Genomic DNA, 22,138 nt, shown 5'->3' with positions numbered 1-22,138 from the left:
ATTTTTATTTTTTGCGAAAGTGCTTAGGCTTCGATCTACTGGCCCACATGTCAGCCAGTCCATTTGGGTTTTTTTAGTCCATTTGATGGGCTGGGTGAAACAATGATGTAGCATCTATGCAGCCCGTTTATATATTATGGTAGAATTTAAAGCCCATTTGCATTTTTCTCGAAATCCGCGGACTTGCTGGGCTGGGTGAAAATATCATGTTGGGCTGGATGGAGAAATGTTATAAAAACATAAACACATGATTGCATGTCTATTACTGCATTGGTCAGTAAAATCTTCGCAAGCTTATGTACGCAATCACTAGGAGTTAACTTGCCAAGTTATATATAAATAATAATTATTATTATTTTGTAAGAACTTTCAATTTATGAAATAAAATATCATATTAATTTGATGAGATAATAGGACATGGGGTATTATTATTTTTTAGGCTAGACGTGGGACAGTTGAGTTGGTTCTAGGGAAAAGTACTCAGAGAAAACTCAGTTTACATCGAAAAAGAAAGTGGAAGAAAATTCAGATATAGGATTAATGAAAATGAAAAATAAAGGAAGTGGGAAGGTCTATAAAATGGTTGGACGAATGACAGGTTTAACGGAACCTTATGTTGTTTCCATTATATATATATATATATATAATAAAATAAGATATAAATATATATATATATATATACTATTATAGAAGGGAAAACATAGGTTCAGTTTTGCATTCTTATAGAAAAATAGAACTGAGTTGTGCGACGTCTTGAAAAAACAAACATAACTTGGGCTGCTGATGTTATAGACAAGCTAGGTTGGCAGGCCCAGAGGCCGCTTGATACCTCCTGGATCCAAAAAACATTGAAACATGTCGTGGGCTGCCCATGTTAAACAACAAAACCTAGGCCATGGACCTGGTGAGCCCGGGACTGTCAGCCTCTCGACGAACAGTTGTCTCCCGATTCCTCTTGTTTTGTTGACCATGTTGGGAACGACAGACGGCGGTGCCGTGACAAGAGCACAAAGGCAGAGGACGACGTCGAGACCTCGAACCGTACGAACCAGAGCGGGGGAAGACGCGGGCGGAGGGGAGTATGAGGGTTAACTTGTTCGGGTGCAGGGTGGGCTGGTGGAGCTGCCGCCGTCGGACAGTGTGTGGGAATAGAGGGATGGCCTGGCCAACGCCATAGGCTATGATGGCCAGCCGCTATATAGGAAGAGGACGAAAGATTGTACAAAATATAGAAATACAAATGGATAGGTGGTTGGTCCCATATGTCTGTGTACGAGACCTGCTGGGTCCACCTGAGAAGGGGAATATGTTGGGAGGAAGGAGATTCAAAACTCGGCAGCCGAGTGAACTAGTTTTTTTTAAACGGACGAGTGAACTAGTTACATACATAAGAAAATAGCCACTAAAAAGAAAACAGGTTAATGGGTTGTTAGAAGAAATATTTCGGACAAAACAGATAATTACAACACATAGGCTAATGCATGAAACACTCAGATGATAAAGGTGCTTAAACAGATAAAGTACAACATCTAGACAGTAGCGAAGGTGCAGTCGGCGCTGCCGATGAAACGGGTGAATGCTCCAGAACCTCTGATGGCCCTATGGCAGTGGTAGACAAGAACCTCGTCCCACACGCATACTTGGGCGACCGCGATCCGCTGGTCCCTATCAGGAGACGAATGGATGGGCACAAGGTCTAGTCCTACGACCTTGTGCTTTCTCATCCAGTAGGTACTGCTTGAACTCGGCGAGGCAGAGCTTCACCGAGTCTGAATCGTTGGTGTACATCACATTCAACTTGATGCAACCATGGGACTTAACGGAGAACTCAAAGGTGAACTCCTTGCTGAAGTCCATATCCAGCAGGCTCACCCCTCGGATCGCCATTCGAGTCTCTTCAAGTGAACGAGTGGATAGGCGACAGCAGCAGTTTGTTTTTCAGCTCTTGGGGAACTGGATTCAACTATAAACTGAGTGTGTATAGGCAACAATAGTTACTACCCCTCCCTTTCCTGCTGCATGCCCGGCAGAACATGAACCGTCGACGCATTCAAACGCCGCCATTAAGAAACATATTCCATCCACATGTCGGTTCACGAGCGGGTCTGTATTGGTACTGTAATAACAAGTGTTAGTGGTCACTTTACTTAAATTTAACTAGATTTATTCTTAAAACAAGCAATGCATTGGCTCGCTCTATCAGTGCCACATGATCAACATGCACAACAATTAGAACTATTATTCTCAGGACTCACACGATCAACACATTTGTCGCACTTTCACACAGATAATACTACCAAGTTTGAACTATTTGTTATGGTTGATGTCCTCTGCATCATCATGTCGTGTTTCTCAGCTTGCAAGACTCAGAACCAACAAATAAGATTCAAATAATAAGTACATCAAAGATGCCTACACATCTCATTAATTCCCAGCTTGCAAGATTCAGAACCAACAAATAAGATTCAAATAATAAGTACAACAAAGATGCCTACACATCTCATTGATTCCCAGCTTGCAAGATTCGAAACCAACCCATTATAGCCTTTTGATAAACTGAATATCGAGATTAAGTCCATCTTGGCTAGCCGTGTCATACAACCCAAGAACTTGGCGAATGCTCTTGACCATCACAACATCTGTAATTTAGTATTCCTATTTGCACAGATAAGAACGAGCATGATTACTATAATAGTGGCACTAGTTGAAGCAAACTTTATTTCCAAAAACAAGAAAAGGTTGCGATAGAGTAGCTTTATTTAAAAAATAGAACATTAGCATAGTATGACAAAGCACAGTCATGATGATAAAGGACAGTACTGATCGGTGTGAGGGGCCCTATGCCACCACGACTCGATGTGGTGAACCTGCAACTCCACTCGGATGAGGCCAGCCTAGAGTTCCATGATTCAATTCATGTGCCTTTTTTCGCAGTTCACCTGAAATGAAGCAAAGATTTCATCTTTCAGCTAGCAAGAAGTACTTGCTCTCGTGAGCTGGCAGTGTAGCGACCCGACCTCAGACGGTCAAGTCTCTGTGCTTAAGTGTCATCCCCGGATTGGTATGGTGACACACACAGTACTCGAGGATTTATAACCGAGGTAAATCACATGTATAAAGTAACGTAAATACTATTACCTCAATCCATATAGCGGAAGTAACAACAAGGTTGTGGATTCCCATCAACACCAACGACAAAGTTGAGTGTAGAAATCGTAACCCTAACGTATCACTTACTCGTCGTAAGAATCTTGTAACATGAGACGTTGCAGCCACAAAGGGTCAGTACATTCAATGTACTGGCAAATTCACACCATAGGATAATGATGAATAATAGCTATCACTACATGCATATATGGCTGGTGGAAAAGCTCTATGGTTATAATGTTTTTGCGAAAAGCCATTTTTTCCCTACTGCAAATGAATATAATTTATTTAACTACAAAGTTGGTTGAAAATATTGATAAGGTTCCTCCAACTCAATCCCAAATTAACATCAATAACCCAACAAATTATTTAAGTAACATGATGAGATCAATATGATAATCCAAGTACCAGAGACTCAAGATTTGTCCATAACCGGGGACACGGCTAACCAAGATTAGTTTGTACACTCTACAGAGGTTTGCACACTTTTCCCCACAAGACTCGACCGCCTCCGTTGGATTTCTCGCACTACATGGTGTTTGAGAAACGGATGACCGAGACACAGTCTTTCAGGAATATTAATTCTCTACTCCGGGCAGATCATACCAAACCTACAACCCACTACCTGCTGATCCACCTCTTCAAGAGCTTCACATAATTTACTCAACTATGATAGAGCCCATAATAGCTTGTGGCTGCACACGAAAGTTTCTAGCATGAATAATCTTATGATCCCTTTGAGCCTGGGTGGCATTCCATAGGGTGATCACACGGGTCCTCCGGGATCCCCTTGGGCAAACACTGGGTTCTCAAGGTGCCCAGGCAAACCACTGGGTGCTCCAGGGTGCCCCAACCAATCCACCTAGATGTGTATTAAAGTAGCCACCTTAAGTTAACCATTAAATAATAACTCTCACATATGTCATGAATTCTCTCAAACCAATCCACGTCTATGAGCATAGCATAGCAATATGAGCATAACGTAAAAGTAACTCCCAGGGGTTTGATAGTAACAGGGCAATAGGTTCCTATCTCATCAACTACTTCCCAATACCCACATGTTATCAAGTCTTAACCATGCAATGTTTGAGGGTTGAAACTAATGCATAAAAACTGGGTATGAAAGGGATATGATCAAAGTGTGAACTTGCATGCAATGTTAATGAAGATGATTCACACTCATAACTCTTGATACTTCTACTCGTCACACTCCCTTCAATCTATCGTGAGCAAACAATAGTAACCACACATAAGCAATCACTCAAAAGATCGAAAAGAACGAAGAAGACGATTCGAAAAACATCAAAACCAAGCAAATAACTCTTGCAACATAACACAATTTCTAATAGTACCAAAATTATGTGAATTTGACCTTATCGGAAAGTTTAGGTCAACATCTTCAATTTGCAAAAAGAATCAACCAAATCGGAGTTACGAAACTCAAGTTATGATCAAACGAAGTTTGCATACAAGTCTGGTCTAATTCAAATTTTAAACTTTCAAAAACATGTTTGAGTTGGATTCCTGGATAGAGGGAATCATAGCGAAGACGTGAGCGTTGGTTTCGTTGGATTTGGATAAACGAGCGAAAAGTAATGATCGTTTGAAGTTCAGGGACTAAACTATAAAGAAAGTATTTGCAGAAGGATCCCTGGCCGAAATTAAAAGAAAAGGAAAAAAACTATCGAGCGAACGCTCGCTAACAGAATCTAAATGATGAAACTGTTCGCTCTAGAGGTTTAGAAAACGAACATTCTCTAAATAGAAAAAAAACGCTTAGAGAAAAAAACAACAAATGGATCTGGATCCTTAGATCCATATCAGACGGACGAGGAGGGGCGGTGGTTACCGCGGAGGTTGGAGTCGCCGGCGACGGAGAGGACGGCGGCGGCGGCGGCTACGGATGGGACGGCGGCTTCGGGGCTCGGCGGCGAGGAGGATGGCGGCGTCGGCGGCGGTCCACGGCGACAGGACGGAGCGGGTGGAGGCAGCTCCGACGAGATGCGTGGCGGCGGCGGCGACGCAAGATGCGGCGTGTCGGGGATATACCCCGCAGTGTAAACCGGCCGGAAGTATAACCCGACCGGACTTGGCGGTTTACTTGAGACCCGGCTAAGACTTGACGATTCACTGGCAACCCGTTTGGACCTGGTGGTTTACGGTTCATTGATAATCCAGCAGGCGGGTCAGAGGAGCGACAAGACCCGGTGGCCCAACGGGCGGTTCATGAAGGCCGGTTCATACTATGGTGGGCCGGTTTAAAAGGAAAGACATGAGGAATATTTACCTTACAAGGAGTTAAAACCAGGACTTGTATCCGGTTTGTATTAGAGATAGACTAGTCCTAATCCTAATAGGACTCCACATGTAACCCTCCCCTTCAACATATATAAGGAGGGGCAGGGCTCCCCAAAGGAGGAGGAGCAAGAGAAACAACCTTAGGGCTAGACACAAAGAGGAGAGCTGGTTTACGGCGACTCCCACGTGATGATAATGAGACCTAGTCTCAAACAGCATGTAGGGTTGTTACCGGATGATGTTTCCCGGGACCCGAAGCTGTCTAAATCCTTGTCTTGTGTTGCGTCTCTCGATTTCGCTCAACCCCTCTCAAGCTACTACAAAGATGCGTTGGCCTCACGACCAAGTCCTGACACTAAGGACATCTGCCGTGACAATTCCACGACAGTTGGCGTCCACCGTGGGGCCTGCGCACGGTGGTGTTAAGTTCTTGAAGGGATCTCATCCAGGGATAAACGAGCTCGCGATTTCGTCGGTTGAGAAAGAATCGGCAAATTTGTTATTTTGTGATCAGGAACATGATTATGTTTGGAGCCGGTAGTACATGGTTTGAGATTGACAGAAGCTAGGGTTCCGTGCGCGCCATCGCATGTGACCTATTGGTCCGCCGGTCCGAGTAAAGTTGATTTCCGTCGGAACCGCTGAGTAATCCGGCGAAACCGAGACCGGTTCAAAGTAGTACTTCGCTGTCCGATTGCCGTTTTATACAGGGAAGCCAGCGCACGTACGAGCAGTCATCTACTCACAGTCCAATCAAGACCAAATCAAAAGTGCTAGACTAGCCACGTGAACTAATACTATTTCCTCTGTTTCATAATATAAAAATGTTTTTTACACTAGTATAATATCAAAAATGTTTTCATATTATGGGACGGAGGAAGTACTATTTAAACTAGTACTATGCCACATGAAATCCATCATCCACTGTTCTTTTTTGGGAAAAGGGCCAGTATCACTTGAACACTACTACTAGATCAGATGTCTTTTTCCCTTGACTACTGCATTCATCCGAGTCAGAAGAGATTAAGTGCTGCTGCCAGATCATCATCAGGGCTATTTTTCAAAAGAAGGAAAAAAAGAGAGAGGAGGAAACAGCCACGACCCGGGAGCGAGTTATCCATGGACTTGGACTCCTCCGTTTGACCTGCCACTTCCTCGCACGGCAAATCACCGCCTCGCCGATCTGTCCCGTCTGCGAGCCGACCTGGAACGGGCTCCTACGGCTTCACATGCGCCGCTTCGTCACTCCCGTGATCCCGTCGTGGTTCAGCCATGCTGAGCTGACCCGGCCGTCGCCACGCCTCTGCTTGAGCCGTTTTCTGGCTGTCCTTGAGTCGCCGCTGCGGTTAAGACGCCCACAGCTGGCCGCCTCCCTGAGCGCCCGTACCAGTGTAAGCTACACTGTCAAAACTAGTCTCAAAACTGCTGTTGGAAACGAACAAAGATCAAAGGAAAATGCTATGTTATTGTGGTGGTCAAGTCAGCCACGAGAACCACCACTTTCTCACAAAAAGACAGAAGCAAAAGCAACTAGTATTACAGTACTAGTACATCATGGCGCTAGAAGGATCACACGGTCAAGGAACCAATTAGGTGTACTGGTAGTACTCCATGAAAACTAAAATACTGGCACATCTACACTGATATTTGATCTGATCAAATTCTAACCTGCGCACGGATCATCTGTCATCTGGACAAATCAGGTGGTATCCATCCGAGTCTATTTTTTAACATATTGTTTTTTGTCAAAGAACAATTTATCTTTGCCGTGATCGGCAATGTTTTTATACAGGATAATTATTTATGACAAAGGTATTGTTATACCGCGGATATGGAGCGCGTGCCAACATAATTTTTTCATTGGCGTTCTTCCGGGCCATGCTGTCGACGGATACACGTGCAAATCGCCGCCCCCGCTGTTCAGTCTACATCCGTCCGCGCATGCGGCCGACTCATTGTCCGCGCCGTCTTACAAATGTCACGGCCGACTCACCCGTCCGCACCGGCTTACCACGCTGTGGCCGGTTCATCCGTTCCGCAACCGCGTAAACTGTCGGCGGTTTAGGAAGATCGTTGCTCTGCCTCACCGGCGACCCGCCCATGCCGCGTTTCTCCCCAGCTCGTTCCAGAGCCGTCGGCCGCATGCCCTTATCTCCACAGCCGCGAGCTCGGACCGAGTCGCCGCTCTGTTCGGTTCCGGCGACCCCGCGCCAGTTCTGCGGTTTGATCTCCGCCTATGCCGCGACCATCTCCAGCCCTGCTGGCAGTCGCTGCTCGCTCCACCAAAGAAGGAGCCCTGCTTCCCTTGCGCTCGCTCTGGCTGAAAAGAAGGAAACAAAGGAAACGTCAAGGGCATTTTAAAAAAATACCAAGGGCTATCATTTCTATATATTTTATCAATACATTTTTATTCATCTGAGCACCATTACATTGCCCTATTGGTGTTTTTATACAGGTAAAATTATTGTTATATTGTGGGTATAAAGCACGCACTAGCAACGTTCTACAAACGACATTTTCCTCCGTGTCACATTACCTGATGAACGGACGGCCAGTTCACGCGTTCACACCAGTTTACATCAACATGATGTGGTTAACTCGCCCGTCTGCACCGGCTTACAATGCCGCGGCCGACTCATCTGTCCGAGCCGCCTCTGATGCTGCGGTCGTCTTTGTCGTCCGCCTCTCGTGACCTGGTCTATATCAACACACTAGGCCGCACCTGTCTGCATGAGCTGTTTATTGAGTATAAAGTCAATCACTGCTCGGGTAGCCCGGTTTTCTCTCAAATTGGAGGCAAATTATCATCAACCGCCGTCTGCACTGGATGGCCCAATGGGTAGGCGCACAAGTCGCCGCCACTACAATTTGGTTAAAAATAGCCAGTTGGAAGGAACCATTGGCCGAGTTGCTGACACGGCTCATACGGGATCATTTATAACCCGCCACAGTCACCTCAACCTTCTGTGGATTCACATCGTGCTATCAACACCAATGATATACAATTTATACCGGTTTATATCACGGTCAAATATGGAGAATCTCAAGCCAACTCCTCGTGTCACCTTGAGACTCTGGGGCTACAATGGTATACTCAACAAATATTGTTGGTTTCTCAGTGAATTCAAGAACATCAAGACAATGAAGGGAAAGATAACCCGGTCTTGGAGGCTACTACCATATTGATGAAAATTTAAAAGGGCATCAGAAATATTCTGGCTCACAATGATGCTTCTGGTTTACAATCCGGTTCAAGGGAAATCCCATCTCCAACAAAGCGCTGAAGCCCTCAATATCCGGTTCAAGAGACATCTCTCTCCCGCAAAGCTTTGAAGCTCTCAAATCCGGTTCGAACATCCGGCTCAAGGTAAATTTGTCTCTTATAAAGATTTTAAGCTCTCAAATCCGGTTCAAACATCCGGTTCAAGGACAATCTGTCTCCCACAAAGTTTTGAAGCTTTCAAATTCGGTTTAAAGTTCCGGTTCAAAAAGAATTAAGTTCTCGCAAGTTCGAGTTTAAAAGGCCGTCAAAAAAAATTCCGGCTGAAAATGAAGATTCCGATTTACAATCCGGTTCAAGGGAAACATGTCTCCCACAAAGCTCCGACGCTCTCAATATCCGGTTCAAAATCCTGCTTCGAGAAGAATTTATCTCTTGCAAAAATTTATAGGTTGCCGAAGAGGACCTGTTGCCATGACGCGCGGGTCAAACATGGGTTATCCTGCCTTATTGGCTTATCATATTATTGATAACATATGGGCTTCTGTTTATAAAGCGGAGTTCTGATTACATATTGATCCGGCTGTCAAGCCAATATTATCATAAGAGCACATCTCTGGTTACTTCAGTAATCTGGCTATCAAGCCAATATTTTCACAAGGGGCCAAAGAGAGTCTGTTTCACAGCACAGCTCAAACATGGGTATCCCTTGAGCACAACTCACAATATCACTTGGGGGCTATGTTCGAACCATAGTCACACCTCTTGATAGGCTTAAAGGCCACCAGGGAAATCATTTGGGGGCTCTGGTCATATCCGAACCATAGCTACACCTCTTGATAGGCATAAGGGCACCAGGGAAATCACTTGGGGGCTTGGTCGTATCCGAACTATAGCTACACCTCTTGATAGGCATAAGGCCACCAGGGAAATCACTTGGGGGCTATGGGTTCGAACCATAGTTACACCTCTTGATAGGCATAAGGGCACTAGGGAAATCACTTGGGGGCTTGGTCGTATTCGAACCATAGTTACACCTTTTGATCGGCGCAATGCCACAATTATGACTACATGGGGGCTCTGGTCGTATCCCAACCATAGCTTAAACCCTCTTGATCATACATATACATCATCATATACTGCATCATACATTGCAGCATCATTACATCATCATAGCATGTATCATATGTGCATGGATATACCGGCGTTCATTAACCCGGCTTGACTTTCAACTACAAGTTGTCAGTACATGATCAGTTATAATCCGGAGACTATCAGCCCGGTCTGGTTCCAACTCAAAGTCACCAGTATTGAATAAACCGGTATTTATCACAACCCGGAATGATTTTATCATAAACCGACAAATTAAGGAAGGAGTTCTCAAATACTCAAGATTTGGGTTATCACCCCTACTACAAAAAGTTGGTACACCAACGATGTGATTCAATGTCACAGAAATAGGTTGAATAAAGCATGATTATAAATTACCGGTGTTTATTAAACCGGCCTGGCTTTCGACTATATGTCGCGAGTATGATGATAAATTATCCGGTGTTTACTAAACCGGCCTAGCTTTAAGACGATAAATCGCCAGTCTATGATGAGAAATTGTCCGGTGTTTATTAAACCGGTCTGGCTTTGGACTATAAGTCGCCAGTATATATTTGAATTGCGCCATTGGAATCATGCACTTATAAATCATTGGGTTATATTATTCAAATAGCCAAACCTGGCTGAATTTTCATTATGATATTGAATGAATAAGGTTTTCATACCGGATTATATTATCTTGAATAGCCAACATGGCTGGATTTTTTTTATGGTTATCAATAACCGGTATTATAATTCAGGTTTTCAAAGTCGCTTTAGCGCAATGGCTATTATATTATCGATGGATATGATATATTCTATAATTAAAGGAATAGTCCCGAGTCGCTACAGGCTTATGACCCGGCACTTGGGGGCTACATTATTCACGTTGAGATTATATCAAATATGCAAGTCTCATGTCACTGCAATCATGCACCATGACACTTGGGGGCTAATGCAAAGTCATTTTTCTTGGCCTTATTGAAGACCCGACTCATCACATCATAATGAGCCAACCCTTGGGGGCTATCAGTTGCTCCTATCAATGATTGAAGGTACATAAGTCTTAATCCATTATATTCAAGGGTCCACTGCTCAGTTTGTAAAGCACAAAGCTCTTAACCTTGTGGACGTGGGTTCAAGCCCCATGGTGGAGTTACATCATATGATGTTATTTTCAATGAAGCATCATCATATTTATAAAGTCCCTGCTCGTTATTGCATAATGACCCGACCCTTGGGGGCTACACTGGTTGAAGTTTTTTGAACATCAGGCAATTGCAAGTCCCAGGTTGCTGCAAGCATGACAACCCGGCACTTGGGGGCTACATAATATGGAGTGTTCAGTTTTTACTAGTGACTGGGATGAACACAAAAGTGGCAGTATTTATATTGACGCAAGTCTTAAACCATCACTTTGTTCCGCTCAAGACTTGGGGGCTACAGGTATTATATTATTATCGGAGAAATATTTTCAAATTCTCTGTTTTGAGCAAACCAGGTTGACCATGTGTCATCAATAATTATGACCCGGCGATGGCAACAATTATGACTCAGTGCCATCGGTATTTACAAACCGGTGATTTTGGTAATATTAAACCGGCAAGTTTTACATCTTCAAACCGGCTGAATATCAGATGAGTATTTCAAGACCAATATTTCTTAAACTGGCGCTTTGGAAGCCGACTCAAGTGGATTATTCTTCACAATATTTCTCTGTGAGAAACCAATGTCAGCAAATTGAGTATGAAGCTGGCTTCTTGACATGGATTTTTTAGAAGGAGGAAATGACAAGGACTTAAGGATGATCAGATGCTGGTTTACAAGAATTCTTAACCCAAAGCATAATCTGTCAAATTTGTTCTTGTATTTGTTTTACAGGATCAGTTTAACATGGATAAATCCAAATTAAACTGGGGGCTAATGTCGGGGATATACCCCGCGGTGTAAATCGGCCGGAAGTATAACTCGACCGGACTTGGCGGTTTACTTGAGATCCGGCTAAGACTTGATGATTCACTGGCGACCCGTTTGGACCTGGTGGTTTACGGTTCATTGGTAATCCGACAGGCGGGTCAGAGGAGTGACAAGACCCGGTGGCCCAATGGGCAGTTCATGAAGGCCGGTTCATACTATGGTGGGCTGGTTTAAGAGGAAAGGCATGAGGAATATTTACCTTACAAGGAGTTAAAACTAGGACTTGTATCCGGTTTATATTAGAGATAGACTAGTCCTAATCCTAATAGGACTCCACATGTAACCCGCCCCTTCAACATATATAAGGAGGGGCAGGGCTCCCCAAAGGAGGAGGAGCAAGAGAAAACAACCTTAGGGCTAGACACAAAGAGGAGAGCCGGTTTACGGCGACTCCCACGTGATGATAATGAGACCTAGCCTCAAACAGCATGTAGGGTTGTTACCGGATGATGTTTCCCGGGGCCCGAAGCTGTCTAAATCCTTGTCTTGTGTTGCGTCTCTCGATTCCGCTCAACCCCTCTCAAGCTACTACAAAGATGCGTTGGCCTCACGACTAAGTCCTGACACTAAAGACATCTGCCGTGACAATTCCACGACACGACGCGAAGCGAGGAGAGAGAGGGGTCGGCGGCGCGCGGTATTTAAGGAGGGTGGGGCGACTCCGTGGCGTGGGCGAGGGGGCAGAGGAGGCCGGGGTGGGCACGGCCTCCCATGGCGGCGCGACAGCGTGGCGTGCGCGCGGTGGAGTCCGGCTGGAGCTCGGGGACGCGCTGTGTTGGGCTGGGCCACGGCCTATTGGGTCGGCCCAGTTCGGCAGCGGAGAGGTTTTTTAAAACAAAACATTTTTCCAGACGAACAAAATAGCAAAACCCAAAATAAATAAAAATATTATATAGGCATATTATATATCAAAACTTCCAGAAAAAGATTTTCTACAACGTGGACATTTTTGTGAAGTCATATAGAATCGAGAAAAATTCAAATAATTCAAAGAGTTCTGCTGCCCTACTAAAATCCAATAAAAATCATTTTAAAAATACCAAAATGATTTCAAATTTATTTATCTCCAATTTTTTGATGTAGGGAATCATGTTACCCTATTTTCCATATATTTTTATTTTGGAGAAAAATAATTTGAATAAAACTCAAATAACTCCAAATGGAAAATAATTTCAAAAGGACTTTGAATTTAATTCTTTTAAAACTTTCAACTCATATTTCATATATTTTGAAGAAGTCATATTATCTTCTCTTGTGAAAATCATTGAGTTTCTTAAAGTTTCTAAATTGAAAATAATTCCAAATGAAATTCAAATATTTTCAAATACCCTTTTCATTTAATTAAATGGAAGAAGTCATGTCATCTTATCTCTAGGGTTTTGTATTTGACAAGAATTTGAATCACGGAGATCAAAATTGAAAATGAAAGTTTGGGGAAGTCCTTTTATTCCCTCTCATTTAACTTTCAAAAGGTTTCGAATTTCACTCAATTTCAGCCAATCAATCAAATCTATCTATTTATCTAACATTCCAAAATTTAGAATTTTGGGATGTTACAAACCTACCACCCTTAAAATGAATCTCGTCCTCGAGATTCGGAGAGGCTAGAAATAAATAAGTTAGGTTTGGGGTCTTCTCAAAATCCATTGATTGTCTCCGGGGGATCTAGGGTGCTACCACCCTTAGAAACATGGTAACGGTTCCATGTAAACTCATATACTCCATCCTTATTGTTGACAGTGTCGATCTTCCTAGATCTCGAGAAATTCCATCTCTGGGCTCTTCCGATAGTGGCATAACCTTTACCGCAATTCTTTTGTCCTTTTTCTTGGTAAAGTTGTTCCAAGACTGGGTCTTCTCAGCTGACGGGTTTGACGCCCATACTAAACAACTATCGACATCTCATGGTGGTCAACCATTTATGTCTTCTCCTGCAGGAAATGGGTCTAGGCTTCATTCTCAGAGTATGTCCTACGATTGGCAACAGCTGCCTTGTACAAGGGAAAATGATTATACCATTCTAAGGTTTAAACAAGGCTTAATATCGTCGTCTCTCTACTATAGGTAAGTCACTCAGATTTACCATCCCATATAGCAAGGCGAATAATAAGAGTAAGTCGGTATGGTGATCAATCCATCCCGCACCCAAATCATTACCTTGTACATGGTTTAGCGAATCTCGCATTCTAACACTCGGTCATCCTCACAAGCATTGCAGAATTTCTCTTGTCGATGAACTAAGTTCGAATAAATCCATGGATTCTGCAAGCCAAACAAACATCTATCATTCCTTCACAACTCTCAGGTTTTGCGTTACTCCTATAAAATCGTCTGTTGATAAAATCATAACTTCTTCTAGGGTTTTTCCTTCAGCAAGAGTGTGCTTGCTTCTTGGCAGGTCCTGGGGCCTGTGGGTTATGGCCCATCTCATCACTTGTAAACCTTCAACTCATCCTCGGGGCAACTGATCGTTATTCCAACATCCAACTCCCAGCTTCCTAGCACTACTTAAAATCCATCCAATTGTATTGTCTCCCTTCCTTCTGTTGGTTCCAAACTAAGACGTGATTACTTAGACTCGTCATGGAGTTATAATCGTTCTATATTTCCAACATCGTACCTCCTTTATATCCTATAATACTTCATCCCTTCATATTCTTGCGATACCCCGCATATCGAGACAAAACTCATACTTATTTTGTCCGAAGTCCACTTCGTGGAATATCATTATCCTATCTAGAGGTCAAGGGTTCTCATAGGGTACTACCACACTTAAAATGCTCCAATCTTCCATAGACCATATTTCTCATATCCTCGAAAATGGTCAAAAATCTTTCTTCATAGAGTAACAACTCATAAATTCCAAATCAGTACCAACAATGCTAACTTTATTGATTCTCCAACGATTACCATCTCCTGCATTTCCTTTACACGCCTCAACTCAACACCTCAATACTAAAGAAATGTTCTCACTACTACTGCTATACTTCTCACAGACACCATTAATTATCACAAGTCTGCTTCTCCTTGGGGCATTCTCTGGCAAAATGCCCTGCTCCATTACAACGAAAACATATTACTTCTGACAAGTCTCGAGGTTTCCTTTTTGGGCAACCGCTGAAGTAGTGCCCCGACTCCTTGCACCTGAAACAGGTGATATGACTCAGGTCCTTCCTGGAATCCAATCTACTTCTCTTTCTGGACTTTTCCGTTCCAACCAGGGCTTCTATTTCATGTGGGTCATACTCTACTTCCCCTATCGGGAATACTACTAGATCCCCATTCAAACAATTCTGGGAGATGTGTCCTTCTTCTCCACATGAATAGCATGACTTGGTGCAGGGTTTAATTAGTTCTTCTTTGGGTGTGTCCCCGACATCTTCCTTCATCACAGTTTCTTCTAAAATTTCCATAAGGGCTCCTTTCTTTACCTCTTTCTTTTGTTGTATGGTTCTTCGTACCATGGGGTAAATGTAACACTGAGCAGGATAGTGGGTAGTCCCTTCACACAAGAAACAAGTAATTTGCCTAGTTGGGCATTCTTCAACTGGGTGACTTCCTTCACAATTAGGGCATTCATCCTTGTGTTCTTTATGGGTGTGTCCTATTTCTCCACAAATCTTGCATGCACAAGGTTTCTTCATATCCTTTCCATAAGGCTTCAACTTCTGGGACACAAGATGAGATCTTTGCAGAGTCAACTTAAATTCTTTCCAAGTGGTTACTCCTTGCCATCCATTCATGGTTTGGTACATCCTCCACCAAGTAGCAGCACCTCTTTCAAAGCACCGAAGAGCATGCTGGGTCATATCATTTCCAACTATAGGGTTATTCTCCATGTGATCCTCCATGTTTTGAATCCATCGGTCTGTCTCCAACTGACTCATCGGTCCAGAAAATACAAGCTCATCTCCATTCATCCTCTATTGGGTCCATGTGGGTTTGGGGTGAGATAAGAGAGATAGAGAGGGATACACACAATGCACACAATGGTTTTGAAAAGACAGATTTTTATCTGTGGCTGTCGGAAAAACATCAAACAAATGACAGCTCACAAATGTCGCATCTAACGTAGGCATCTAACAGGGGTTTGGTCTTCAAGAGGTTAATAAATCTTCTAGGTCGTCTAACTCTTCAAGTCTTGTTCATGCCTCCAATGGCTTCTTCTGATCATGCTTGTCTTCCTCAAATCCTTTTGCCAGATCATTTCTGTTGTCGCAAAGTCTATCGTGACGTCCTTTAATATTTCTGGAGTTGCATTCCAAACTTCTGGGATTCATCAACCTCGACATGAGCCATGATCCTACTGTCCTTCAGTTCCTAATGAAACTTTGATGTCTCAAGGTTTCGTTCCTCTAGCTTGGCTACTTCAGCTTCTAGGTCCTAAGTTCTTCACAAAATGCTTCCTTGTCATATACAGCTTCCTGCAGGTCCATCTTAGAATACTTGATGTACTACTCCAGATTCCAGTGATACACCAGCTAAGGTTAAAACTTTATCTTTTGCTGATAGGTGCTCCATCAGCCTTCTTCCATCCAATCCATTCTAAAGAAATGCATCCTTAACTCAGCACGGTGGCAATAGTATCAACGGGCGATAACATCAGGGATAGCCGTGTTTCTGCCCTTGTCATTGCCATGAGCTATCTTCCATAATTGATATCTCCTGCCTTAGGGTTTTCTTAACGAAAACTTCGAGCTTTTAACTCTCCATGTTCCGGTCTTTCTCCAACACACCTTGATCTCGGGTATTGATAGCTTCAATAGTCTGCCAAGTTCCATAAGGGGTGCCTTCCTAGGTCATACAAATCTGGAAAATTCTACACGGCCTTCAAATTCTCCTAGTCTTCGGAGTCTTCAACCGTTGTAGTTTCCATTATTATAATACACGGTAAAAGTCCTCTTCATTCAGAATGGTCTTTAGTTGTCCAATATCTTGTCCTTGTCGGAGTGGTCTCATCAGTCGAATCCTCGAGTGGTCAAAAGGGAAAAGGGGTATGGTCTCACTAAAAGGGAATATTTGAATAAGCTCAGAAGAGAAGAGAGCTAAACGATCTTTTTGAAAAGAATGGTGTAGAGAAAATCCTTCTTATGGGCTTGCCAGTTTCTAGGGGTCACGTCCTACAATCAACATGTGCTCTGATACCATCTTGTAGCGACCCGACCTCAGACGGACAAGTCTGTGTGCTTAAGTGCCATCCCTGGATCGGTATGCTAACACACATAGTACTCAAGGATTTATAACCGAGGTAAATCACATGTATAAAGTAATGTAAATACTATTACCTCAATCCATATAGCGGAAGTAACAACAAGGTTGTGGATTCCCATCAACACCAACAGCAAAGTTGAGTGTAGAAATCGTAACCCTAATGTATCACTTACTCGTCATAAGAATCCTGCAACATGAGACGTTGCAGCCACAATGGGTCAGTACATTGAATGTACTGGCAAATTCACACCATAGGATAATGATGAATAATAGCTATCACTACATGCATATATGGCTGGTGGAAAAGCTCTATGGTTATAATGTTTTTGCGAAAAGCCAATTTTTCCCTACTGCAAAGGAATATAATTTATTTAAATACAAAGTTGGTTGAAAATATTGATAAGGTTCCTCCAACTCAATCCCAAATTAACATCAATAACCCAACAAATTATTTAAGTAACATGATGAGATCAGTATGATAATCCAAGTACTAGAGACTCAAGATTTTTCCATAACCGGGGACACGGCTAACCATGATTAGTTTGTACACTCTGCAGAGGTTTGCGCACTTTTCCCCACAAGACTCGATCGCCTCCGTTGGATTTCTCGCACTACATGGTGTTCGAGAAACGGATGACCGAGACACAGTCTTTCAGGAACATTAACTCTCTACTCCGGGCAGACCATACCAAACCTACAACCACTACCTGCTGATCCACCTCTTCAAGAGCTTCACGTAACTTACTCAACTATGCTAGAGCCCATAATAGCTTGTGGCTGCACACGGAAGTTTCTAGCATGAATAATCTTATGATCCCTTTGAGCCTGGGTGGCATTCCATAGGGTGATCACACGGGTCCTCCGGGATCCCCTTGGGCAAACACTGGGTTCTCCAGGTGCCTGGGAAAACCACTGGGTGCTCCAGGGTGCCCCAACCAATCCACCCAGATGTGTATTAAAGTAGCCACCTTAAGTTAACCATTAAATAATAACTCTCACATGTGTCATGAATTCTCTCAAACCAATCCACGTCTACGAGCATAGCATAGTAATATGAGCATAACGTAAAAGTAACTCCCGGGGGTTTAATAGTAACAGGGCAATAGGTTCCTACCTCATCAACTACTTCACAATACCCACATGTTATCAAGTCCTAACCATGCAATGTTTGAGGGTTGAAACCAATGCATAAAAACTGGGTATGAAAGGGATATGATCAAAGTGTGAACTTGCCTGCAATGTTGATGAAGATGATTCGCACTCATAACTCTTGATAGTTCTACTCGTCACACTCCGTTCAATCTATCGTGAGCAAGCAATAGTAACCACACATAAGTAATCACTCAAAAGATCAGAAAGAACGAAGAAGACGATTCGGAAAACATCAAAACCAAGAAAATAACTCTTGCAACATAACACAATTTCTAACAGTACTGAAATTATGTGAATTGGCCTTATCAGAAAGTTTAGGTCAAGATCTTCAATTTGCAAAAAGAATCAACCAAATCGGAGTTACGAAACTCAAGTTATGATCAAACGAGGTTTGCATTCAAATCTGGTCTAATTCAAATTTTAAACTTTCAAAAACATGTTTGAGTTGGATTACTGGATAGAGGGGATCATAACGAAGACGTGAGCGTTGGTTTCGTTGGATTTGGATAAACGAGCGAAAAGTAATGATCGTTTGAAGTTCAGGGACTAAACTATAAAGAAAGTATTTGCAGAAGGATCCCTGGCCGAAATTAAAAGAAAAAGATAAAAACTATCGAGCGAACGCTCGCTAATAGAACCTAAATGATGAAACCGTTCGCTCTAGGGGTTTAGAAAATGAACGTTCTCTAAATAGAAAAAAACGCTTAGAGAAAAAAAACAAATGGTTCTAGATCCTTAGATCCAGATCGGACGGACGAGGAGGGGCGGTGGTTACCGCGGCGGTTGGAGTCGCCGGCGAAAGAGAGGACGGCATTGGCGGTGTCGGCTATGGACGGGATGACGGCTTCGGGACTCGGTGGCGCCGGGCAGAGGCACCGGAAGGAGCGGCGCGTCACGGCGAGGAGGATGGCGGCGTCGGCGGCGGTCCACGGCGACAGGACGGAGCGGGTGGAGGCGGCTCTGGCGAGATGCGTGGCGGCGGCGCAAGATGCGGCACGAAGCGAGGAGAGAGAGGGGTCGGCGGCGCGTGGTATTTAAGGAGGGTGGGGCGACTCCGTGGCGTGGGCGAGGGGGCAGAGGAGGCCGGGGCGGGCACGGCCTCCCATGGCGGCGTGGCGTGCGTGCGGTGGTGTCCGGCTAGAGCTTGGGGACGTGCTGTGTTGGGCTGGGCCGTGGCCTGTTGGGCCGGCCCAGTTCGGCGGCGGAGAGGTTTTTTTAAAAAAAACTTTTTTCCAAACGAACAAAATAGCAAAACCCAAAATAAATAAAAATATTATATAGGCATAACATATATCAAAACTTTCAGAAAAAGATTTTCTACAACGTGGACATTTTTGTGAAGTCATATAAAATCGAGAGAAATTCAAATAATTCAAAGAGTTATGTTGCCCTACTAAAATCCAATAAAAATCATTTTAAAAATACCAAAATGATTTCAAATTTATTTATCTCCAATTTTCTGATGTAGGGAATCATGTTACCCTATTTTCCATATATTTTTATTTTGGAGAAAAATAACTTGAATAAAACCCAAATAACTCCAAATGGAAAATAATTTCAAAAGGACTTTGAATTAATTCTTTTAAAACTTTCAACTCATATTTCATATATTTTGAAGAAGTCATATTATCTTCTCTCGTGAAAATCATTGAGTTGCTTAAAGTTTCTGAATTGAAAATAATTCCAAATGAAATTCAAATATTTTCAAATACCCTTTTCATTTAATTAAATGGAAGAAGTCATGTCATCTTCACTCTAGGGTTTTGTATTTGAAAAGAATTTGAATCACGGAGATCAAAATGAAAATGAAAGTTTGGGAAAGTCCTTTTATTCCCTCTCATTTAACTTTCAAGAGGTTTCGAATTTCACTCAATTTCAGCCAATCAATCAAGCAATCAATCAAATCTATCTATTTATATAACATTCCAAAATTTAGAATTTTGGGATGTTACAGGCAGGTTCTTCTTTAGTAGTTGCACTAAAATTCAGCAACATTAAGGTTGGTTGTCTTGCTCATGTAAGGTGCAACAATTATTTGCTTATCCTTTTGTGCAGTTCCACTAAAATAAAGTGCCATTATGGTGAAAATGGCTCATCTTGCAAAAGCTAATAAAATGTTGCACGAGATTACCAGCAGAATTTGATGGAGATTTTGGAAACTCCAATCACCGTTTTGTGCAGTTCCACCAAAATTGAAAGATGTTTCCCACGTGACATTTTAGTTGAACTGCACAAGACACTTATTCCAAAAAAAGTGTTTTGTGCAGTTCACCAAAAGGTCACAATAGCAAAAAGTTGAAATGGATATCCCTATCTACACAAAAAGGTAGAAAGTAAACAGTTGTTGGTCAATAAGAATATACGAAACATACACGAAATGAAAAGAAGCATCTTAATTATGTTCAGGGCAATCACGCAAGGACAGCAGAAATTTTAAAACATTAGTAATGCTTCTTGTTACCAGAAGCATTACGATCAACTATGACATTCGTCAAATATGGGATTACTTTAATGGTGGCATTGCTTGTTTACCAGATACAGTAAATCAACAACACCTAAAGAGTTGGTTTAAGGGCATGGGACCGTGGGGACACCAGCTCACTCAACAGCGTAAAGAAGCAACTTATTTATCATACTGGGGAAAACAGCAAGAGTACCATTTGTAACACAGTTTAATTGCATCATATCACTGGAGGCATTAGATTAACAATAACACTAGTTAGACATGTCCTTAAGGTAACAGTGTGATCGCTTCATTTTACATGCACCCTTACAATAACAATAGCAAAAGGTTGGTATAAGGACATGCGACAGTGGATGCATCAGCACAATGTACCTACAAGGAGGCATAAAGTGGTGATGCCGAGTTTGTTCATGCTCCGTGAGGGCAGCAAATCTAATCCTGGAGACCTTTTACTATGTGAGGGCAGCAAATCTAATCCTGGAGACCTTTTACTATGTGAGGGCAGCAAATTTAATCCTGGACATACTTTGTTGACTTGTCCACCAGCTGCCGCTTTCTATCCTTTTTCAACCAATAATAGATATGTTCATTATCTAGTTTGTACTGCGTTTTCCCATTATTTCCCTTTTCAACCAAGAGAGCGGTTGGGTATCCGGTCTCTACTACTTTCCCCCTGTTATTTCCTGCTTGAATCAAGTCCTAGATTCATGCTACGACTTCCCCCCATTTCTTCGTTGTTTGAACCAAGTCCTAGATTCGGATGCATGAAGTAGCTTTACCTCTAATAATACTGAAAATTTAGGTGGATTTGGAAGAGCTGATGGAAGTAGAAAAAGATGCACATGCAGACATGTGGGGAGCTGGGGGAGTAGAGCAAGGACGCTTTTGAAGAACTTATACCTGAGGGTCATCGGGGTGTCGGCGGCGGCAGGTTGGATCTGCGCATAATACGGCAGGGAGGAAGAACGGTCGGAGGACCTCCTGAGCCGGCGCTGTGTCGGAGAGAACGACACGGGTAGAGGATCGGGCCTCGCCAACAGCTTGGGTTTCCTCCCTCGTCGGCAATGACCGCGTGAACGATGCACCTTAGTCCTCTACACACACTGGCCGAAGGGATCCGGCCGGATCTCTGACTAGCGGTGAGCAGAGAGAAAGTTTTGCTACCACTGTCTTGTTTAGATCTAGAGAGGATGAGAGAATGAAGAGAGAAACCCTACTAAAGCAAGCGCTCAGGCCCCTGCGTACATATATAGTGGAGTGGTTATGTTTTTCTCTCCACAACAAGCGTTTCACTTCGTGTACGTGGCATTAAAGGAAAGAAACTCTCTATTTAAGGTGACTAACTGTACGACTCCTACTTACTAGTAGTAGTATTCTTCACTTGTGCTCCCCGGCCCTCTATTCATACTGGTGAATAAACATACAGTACTACTCCCTTCGTTCCTAAATGTAAGTCTTTTTAGAGATTTCATTGCGGACTACATTCGGATGTATATAGACACATTTTAGAGTGTAGATTCACTCATTTTGCTCCATATGTAGTCCTTAGTGAGATCTCTAGAAAGACTTATATTTAGGAA

This window comes from Triticum dicoccoides, chromosome 7A (assembly GCF_002162155.2).
Source record: "Triticum dicoccoides isolate Atlit2015 ecotype Zavitan chromosome 7A, WEW_v2.0, whole genome shotgun sequence".
In the NCBI taxonomy this organism is placed as follows: Eukaryota; Viridiplantae; Streptophyta; class Magnoliopsida; order Poales; family Poaceae; genus Triticum; species Triticum dicoccoides.
The sequence above is the reverse complement of the archived record's forward strand: the minus strand, read 5'-3'. Positions refer to the sequence as shown.